Source organism: Mixophyes fleayi, chromosome 3 (assembly GCF_038048845.1).
Source record: "Mixophyes fleayi isolate aMixFle1 chromosome 3, aMixFle1.hap1, whole genome shotgun sequence".
Taxonomy (NCBI): domain Eukaryota; kingdom Metazoa; phylum Chordata; class Amphibia; order Anura; family Limnodynastidae; genus Mixophyes; species Mixophyes fleayi.
The window spans coordinates 225937546-225946060 of NC_134404.1; the positions used below are offsets into that span (position 1 = coordinate 225937546).

Sequence of the window (8515 nt, forward strand, 5' to 3'; positions counted from 1 at the left end):
GGTAAGAACATATTGCTTACCCTTCTGTATGAAAAGATAAAAAAAAGGTTTACTGGAAATGTTTGGAGACATGAATTAGCATCAAATGCTTTAAAAGGGGATATATAAATGTACAGGCAGTGCTTTGACCGTTTGACAGGAATTCTTATCCTCTGTACACTTTGATAACAGGAACAATGGGAAATTTAGATCTTAAACAAGTAATTTGTGGGTCAGTTAGTTAGATGGGTTTTATGTGATTTAGTTTTAGAGGTGAACAGGTTGGAAAATAAACTGCTTTAAGCTGAACACCAGAGGGAGAATAATGGATTTTTGGAGTTGAGATATAAGGCAGACCAGGACAATTTATAATGATAAGGCAGTAAGGAGAACAGATGTTGTGAGACAGTGAGCTGAGAGAGGGGATTTCAGCAACAGAGGAGAAACAAGGTTCACAGAGGAAAGCTGCAAAATTAGATCTTCACTGCTGCAGTGTTTCTTATGTCTATACTGAAAGTCTTCATTTACCCTCCTTCAAGTGTTAGGAAAAATGGATTTTAAAAATTAGATGGTTCATTTAGAATTATTCTGTCTGTACTGAAGGTTGTGATGGATATAAGAAAAATATGTCAAAAAGGATTACTGGCAAGATACAGCATTATTGAGATGTCATGTGATTTTTAAAGAATAATTCCCTGCTAACAGTTACCATATTTAAAATGGACATATCACATTACTACAAATTATAATTTAATTAGAAGCACAATCTAATTCTGATCACAGTACTACAAAAGTTGTCTGTTTTTTTATTTCCATTTACAACTTTGAATTGTATTTGATAGGCCTTGTGCATAAATCTGTGTCTGAAATCTAACAAAAAGTTGTAATGTATTCACAAGCTTCATGTTTTTTAACGTTCATGCTTTTCTGTGATAAATAGGCTGAATTGTATTCTCCTCTTTATATCAGTGACATAAAGTGACTGAATTATTATTTTTTTTGCTTCCCTAGGCTATGATTTCTGTGCCACCCGATACTTATACCCCACAATTCTCAGCTCTTCATGTTCTCAATATCAACTATGTTCCATCTGTACTGTAATAAAAGGAAATACTCCACTCTCAATTCTGTCCTTGGGTAAATGTTTATATACTATCTACGTAATAAATTAATATGCAAACATAATTAATGGGTGAGGTCATACTCATATTGTGCTAGGCCACATTTTCTTAAAGTGACCATACTCTGTATTGCTTGGGGAACTCCATAATAGAAACCACCTCTCCAACATGGTTTAAGAAACATAATGGGCGTGATTCAATTCCGAATGCAACTTGCACGTTGCAACTTGTGCATAGTTCCGAGAGTATTCAAATTCAAGCGTATCTAAAGATACGTTTTTACGTGAATCTATATGTAAGTACGCTGAGCCCAAATAGTACTTGCTGTATGTGATGACAGAACAGACCACAGTATGCGTACAATAAATGGTCACATCAAAACACATAAAAAAATGTAATCTTTAAATAAAATCTCTTAACAGTATAATCATTTATATTAATATTTATTTTACATGATTTTTTTTACAATTATTTTCAGAAATAAAGATAATTTGTATGCGCTTTCATAGAATATCTTAGTTGCATACAGTAGTTCTGTGATAGTGATATGCATACATGTACTTTTAATTCAGAGACTATGCCGTGTCAGTCATCATTATCAGTCGTCATTTACACCTGGGGGTAAATGTATGAAAGTCCGATTTGTTCAAGTCGCCGGAAATCGGCGACTTTGCAGCTAAAATTTAAAGCGGCTATGGCTTGTAAATCATCATAATCATCATTTATTTATATAGCGCCACTAATTCCGCAGCGCTGTACAGAGAACTCATTCACATCAGTCCCTGCCCCATTGGAGCTTACAGTCTAAATTTCCTAATATAGACACACACTCACACACAGACACAGACACGGAGAGACTAGGGTCAATTTTGATAGCAGCCAATTAACCTACCGGTATGTTTTTGGAGTGTGGGAGGAAACCGGAGCACCCGGAGGAAACCCACGCAAACACAGGGAGAACATACAAACTCCACACAGTTAAGGCCATGGTCGGGAATCGAACTCATGACCCCAGTGCTGTGAGGCAGAAGTGCTAACCACTAGGTCACTGTGCTGTGGATGAGAGGGACGTATCCACAGAGGAGAAGAAGATTACAGATGCAGCACAAGCAGACATGGTTTAATAATGTAGAGTTCATTGGCAGCTAAGCTATTGGTAGCTTGTTTTGTGGGGCCCAAAGAAACCAAGCACTTCAGCCACAAAAGTGGCACTGCTTGTCGCTGGAGTGCTTGGTTTGTTAAACTATAAATGTCCTTTTCAATATCTTACATAAGGGTGGGAGGGCCCAATGACAATTCCATCTTTTATTTTCTGCCACTGTTGTGTGGCAATGTTTCCTAGATATGCTATGAACTGCTGTGTGTTTGTGTCATTGCTCTGTCACTTAGCATCCAACCAGCTCGCTGCAGTCTTTGTCCAAAAGTGTATGAATATAATATTGTGACCTGTAAAGTGGTCAAAATTGACCGAATATGACTGGACATTAGTGTTATTGAGGTTAATAATAATGTAGGAACAAAAAAGACCAAAATTATGTGATGTTAGCAAATTTTAGCTATTTTTCTAAAAAATACAGATCCAAAACCAAAACCAAAACACCTTAGGGCGGTTTTGCCAAAACCAAAACACAAACTTAATCCAGATCCAAAACCAAAACACGGGGGTCAGTGAACATCTCTAATCTACACTGTTCAAGCCGAAAGTGGCTGAATAAGGTTATGCAAAGTTAAAATGAAGCAGAACATTGACAGGTGATATGATTGGGACTCAATATAATACAATTTTAGTTGCTCTTTGATAGCAGGATCCTGCCACTGATGGGTACCTATTGTAAGTGTCATAAGAGAAAGCTGAGTTTTAAAGCCAAGATAAAAGCAGTAAGATATTGCTCGTATAGTTGAAAGACCCCTGCCTCTATGCTTGGGAAAGGGACATCACTGGAGAAATGGTCAGCTTAGAAACCAATAAGGAAGTGCTGGTTAGGGCTGTAGCCTTTGAAGAGTAGACCATTAACAAATTGCAGTGAGTTTAAGTGTCATTAGAGTCCTTGAAACTTGCTACGAGCTAAGACTTCTTCCTATGCCGTTTGACTGTTTGCTATTCTACATGATGAGGGAGTGGTGGTGGATCAAGTGAATAAATTCTCTTTTGCCAGTCTAGTATTGGACCTTCAGTATGCAAAGAGCTTCACAAAAGGACTCTAGATCCTCTGGATCTCGCAGAGTGAACTTGCTATCTTGAAGTACCTGAATACGCAGAGGAAATCCCTTAGCGACCTGATCATTATCATTTGTTGGAGGGTATACCAGGATAGGTATGTTCTCCCTGTGTTTGTGTGGGTTTCCTTTGGATGCTCCGGTTTTCTTCCACACTCCAAAAACATACTGTTAGGTTAATTGACAGCTATCAAAGTGACCCTAGTCTATGTGTCTGTCTGTGTGTGCATTAGGGAATTTAGACTGTAAGCTCCAATGGGAAAGGGACTGATGTGAGTGTTCTCTGTGCAGCTCTGTGGAATTAGTGGCACTATATAAATAAATGATGATGATGACGATGATAATGATGATAGATACTGGTATATTTGAATCTTGTGGAAATTGACTCCAGTTGCCTCCTAGATTTCTGTAAGATCTTGTCTTTGACACTATTGTAATTTATAGGCCCAGTGGGCACAAAGCCCTGTGAGCTGTGTCAAATATGATCTGAGAATGTGGGTTAATGTCCATGAACTCATGAAATTGCTCTCTGCTTTCCTCATATATCCTCCAATAGTAGTGCAGCTAGAGCCAAGTGTTATGATGTGCCCCTAGACCTACTAGATCTAACACCGGTGGCCATTCAAGCCAGAGGATTGGCATTTTTCTTAAAACTAAGGGTACTCCTTCCAATAGAGGACACTAGAAGTGCTCACCTGTGTGTCCCTCTGAGTTGGGCAAGATGGGAGTGTTCGGGCTAGCCAAAGGCCTCTTAGGCCTCAAAGGAAGAGGCAGGGAGATAGAAAGCCATCCGACTTGGTACGCTTCTCTCTCCACTCCTACACAGCTGAGGTTGATCACATGTACCAGTCAAGCTCTAGAGGGGAGTACTCAAATACTGACACTATCTATTATTTGCAATAATCTCCAATTAAAATGGATCCCAGTTCGAGCAAAGGTTATGAGTTACCATTATCCATTACCATGGTTATCAGTTGCAATGTTATATGGATTGTGTTATGCACTGTGATGTCACCTCTGCCTGGTTACCAGTTGTTTTCTCGTTTCCAGGGCTCTCAGTTACTTTTGGCTAAGATGCAAGTCGCATACTCACTTAATTGACCTAGTTAGAATTTAGCTGAAGACCTAAGTTAAATGTTTTGGCTTTTAAAATGTATTTGTAATACACTGCATGATATATTGGTGAGGATTATTAGCTAACATAGAAAAGAAATTGTAGCCAGACATGTCATGACTTTTCTAAGAAATACAAGCAAAACATCACACACCTGAAGTAAGACCTAACTGCACAAGACCAGGGGGTAAATGTATTATACTCCGATTTTTTCAACTTGCCGGAAAACGGTGAGTTGACAGCTAAAATTGAAAGCGCCGCTGGCTTGTAAAGGCAAGTTTGCCTTTACAAGCCAGCGGCGCTTTAAACTTTAGCTGTCAACTCGCCGATTTCCGGCGAGTTGAAAAAATCGGAGTATAATACATTTACCCCCAGAAGTCTGGGCCAATTAATGCACTATTATCTACATTATAATAACCATGTTAAAATTAAATACAAGTTTATCACCATCTACCAGAAGGATTACCCCATAATTTACACCTGGGCTTTTGTTTCTCCAGCTAGTTTCATCAATCATCTAAAAATAAAAGAATAATAAGGATTTGAATGAGCTGCAATCTACATCAATTATGCATCATGTTTAGGTCAAGGAATGGGAAAATCAGATTCACATTTGGCATGCTCTTTAGACATGATCATGAGCTATGTTTCATACTAAACATTGTGAAAGCTTTCTATTGTGGTCTCAGAAGATATAAAAAGTCATCAGTATCAGCACTATAATGAAGGCCGAGGTTATGAGAAACCCATCTAACGAAGGTTGCTTGGCTAAGAGGACCTTGATGAAGCAATACATTTGTTACATTCCTAAAAGGACACTTTGTTGGGCAGTTTAATATCTTTTGCAATGTTCAACATTTTGGGACTTGTTTATCTACAGCTAATATAATGAGCCATAACTAAGCTAAACCTACTACTGTATTATCAATATGTTTAATTTAATTTCAAATATTTTTTTTTTTAATGAACTTGGGATGTATTACTGCCATTATGAGCTGCTGGAATAAACTTTTGTGCTTTATATGTTTATTTGTTTTTAGTTCAGAAAACATAGTTTCCTTTCCCCCATGTCCCCAAAGGTGGTCAGTGGTCACTAATATATGCGTGCCTTATTATGTACTCCCTATACTCTCTATTCTATTCCTATCTAATCTAACCTATGCATGAGAAAACCCTATCCAGAACACTAATTCCTCTGGAAACTATATATTTATGTATATATATATATATATATATATATATATATATATATATATACAAGTTAACCCGTGCATGATACTCATGCATTCTAGTCAAATCAAGCTACTTAAGGTGTTAAAAAGGAACTTGTCATGCATTTGGGGCTAGGCCAGGCCTCCTCAGGGGAAGAGAATTACTTCCCGACGTAAGCGCCCTTTTTTAACGTGGTTTTGTCCACATGTCACCACCTCATCATTCTTCTCCATCACCTCATCCTTCATCTTCATCGCCACATCCTTAATCTCCATCATCTTACTGTTCTAAAACCTCTCGATACACAACGTTTCTGCTAAACACCTTATCGCTGTGCTCAATCGGTCTTCCTTGAAGGGCAGTATTCATAACCTGCCCTTTCACATCACTGCTTCTCCGTACTCGTGAAAATGCGACATACAATTGTCCATGACCAAAGACAGGCTCTGGTAAATAAATACCCACACGGTCAAGTGTTTGACCCTGTGAGTTGTTAATGGTCATAGCAAATGCCGGCTTCAAAGGTACCTGCCGCCGTCCTAGCTTAAACGGCAGTCCTGTTTCGGATGGACATAAGTCAATCCGAGGTATCATCACCTTCTCTCCTTCAGCAGAGCCAGTCAAAACTTCTGCTTGTATCACATTCGTTTTCAGTGCTGTCACTACTAATCAAGTGCCATTGCACAGTCCTCTCTTAACATTCAGATTTCTCAATAGCATAATAATGCTTCCAACTTTTAATCTTAATCTGTGCCTTGGCATTCCGGAAGGAGTCAAGGTATTCAAAAACTCAACTGGGAAATTTTCTTTCTCAGTGTCATCGTCTGCTTGTACTGCATCATCACTCAAATAAATCATAAATTCACCTTCCATTATTTCCATCGCCTTTTCATTAAGTTTATCAACGTCCTCATTTAAGGGACACAGAATTGATTCAACATAGATTTAACCATGTCGATCGAAATGTTCTCGCCAAATATCTCCTTAACAATATCATTGCATACCATGTCGTGTGGTATCTCAATCGTTTCTTCGTTAAATTCATCTTCATTTGTAAAAGCTCCATCTCCCAACTTCAACAACCAATCACTGTATTCAGGATCTTCTGATCGCTGATTAATCTTCAATTCAAGTCTTTTAAATTGCCTCCATGTGCTCGAAAACTTAATGCTTCCTTGCACAATGACAGCTCTCATTGCATGCAGTAGAACCGGTGTTATGTGCGTATTGTCGCTAACCAATAACGATTGTCGAACCTCGATGTGTGTTTCCAACGCACAAAGATTTATTCGTAAATAGTAGAATTAAATGCTCAAGCGAAGTGATAATAAATACAGCCGTTACTTATCGCAGGCGCTCTGGATCCAGTGTGCAGTCATTCAATCCTGAAGTCTGGGGACAAGATGTCTGAACACTAGATGTGAAGCTGCTGCTTATATACACACAGGAATACGGTAATACAATGAAGGTGGTATAGCTTGCATCTATTGGTCCAGGTCCCAGGAAGGTCCAAGGGGTTGTCAATCATTGGCTAGTTCATCCTAAGGAATCCAAAGGAGGGGGTCACCTCTCCAGGGGGTATGCTCGGCTCTTCCCGCCAAGATTCCTTAGTCTTAAGTAGTTCATAATTCCCTATCATTCATAACCTGTGTATGCACTCTGCGATTCCTTCGCAGAGTGAACCAAACAGTAGCAAATGTTAAGAGGTTTATTATAATACCACTCATGATATGATTCCTTCAACCTGTTCCGTATATTTCACTAATATGCATGTAACTTTAATATAACATATAAATACTACTATATTTCGACATAACTGACTATGTGTTGCAACTACTATTAATGTGTACTATTTTATAAGTATGCGTGTTTGTGCGAATGTATGGTAAAAGACCAATTACTGTTGTTGCCACGTGTAGTGGATGCGTACGCCCTTTCACGCCGTAGCATGCACTTGTACGCCGTAGCGTACCGTATGCATCTTTTCAGACAAAGACAACCAAGTTTGCTCGACTTTAATTGAAATGACTTTATCCAATTTGCTGACTTCGACAGCTCCACCCTTTGATAGTGTAATAAACTATCACCCAATCACCGTTTCAAGTTCAGGATTATACAATACTTCTTCACAGATCATGATCTCGGTATCTGGTACCACCCTTTCAGTCTCTTTCTCGGTGTTACTCTTATGAGACCGTTTTCCACACTTCAACACAGTAGGAACACATTTTACAACTAAACCAATTGCTAAGATGACACCCAGTATAAAGAGAAGGAGCTTACCTACACTAGCAACCATTTCCTGTACCCACTCCCCCAGACCGGAAAACCATTTCACAGGGTTCAACCACTAGAACCAACCCGCCACCTTCTCCCGACCTCATATAATGAAGAATTGTGACTCTTTCGAAATTCCCATTTCAGCTGCAAAATTTCATCCATCTTCCGGTCTATAACCTCTTTAGGGTCATCCGTATTATTAGTGATGTACGTGCAACATTTCAGTGATGTAGTGCTGGTGAGCAGCACTTGGTACGGGCCTTCCCAACGGTCTGTTAAACAACCTGAACGTAAGAAATTGCGGATCATAACACAGTCTCCAGGTTCAACATCATGACAGTTCGTTTCTGGCATACCAGGTGACAGCATTTTTAGTTTTTGTTGTTGTTGCTTTAGCTGTCTACTCATTCTTATAAGATATTGTACAGTCACTTCATTATTACACTTCAAGTCGTCTTGTGGACTCATGATCAAATGAGGTTGTCGTCCGAACAGTATCTCAAAGGGGGACAGATTAAGAGGAGGTCTAGGAGTGGTCCGAATGCTATGGAGGACCAATGGCAAAGCCTCAGGCCATGCCAACCCAGTTTCA

At 39.1% G+C, this 8515-nt stretch overlaps 1 long non-coding RNA gene across 1 annotated transcript in view; it reads left to right on the forward strand.

Annotated features, from left to right (window-relative positions):
• LOC142142894 (uncharacterized) overlaps window positions 1-1067 on the forward strand; it is a 37128-nt gene extending 36061 nt beyond the window's left edge. The window contains exon 3 of the long non-coding RNA XR_012689382.1: window positions 991-1067. This is a non-coding gene — a long non-coding RNA (uncharacterized LOC142142894). The remainder of the gene's footprint in view (window positions 1-990) is intronic.
• Window positions 1068-8515: the final 7448 nt, after the last annotated feature.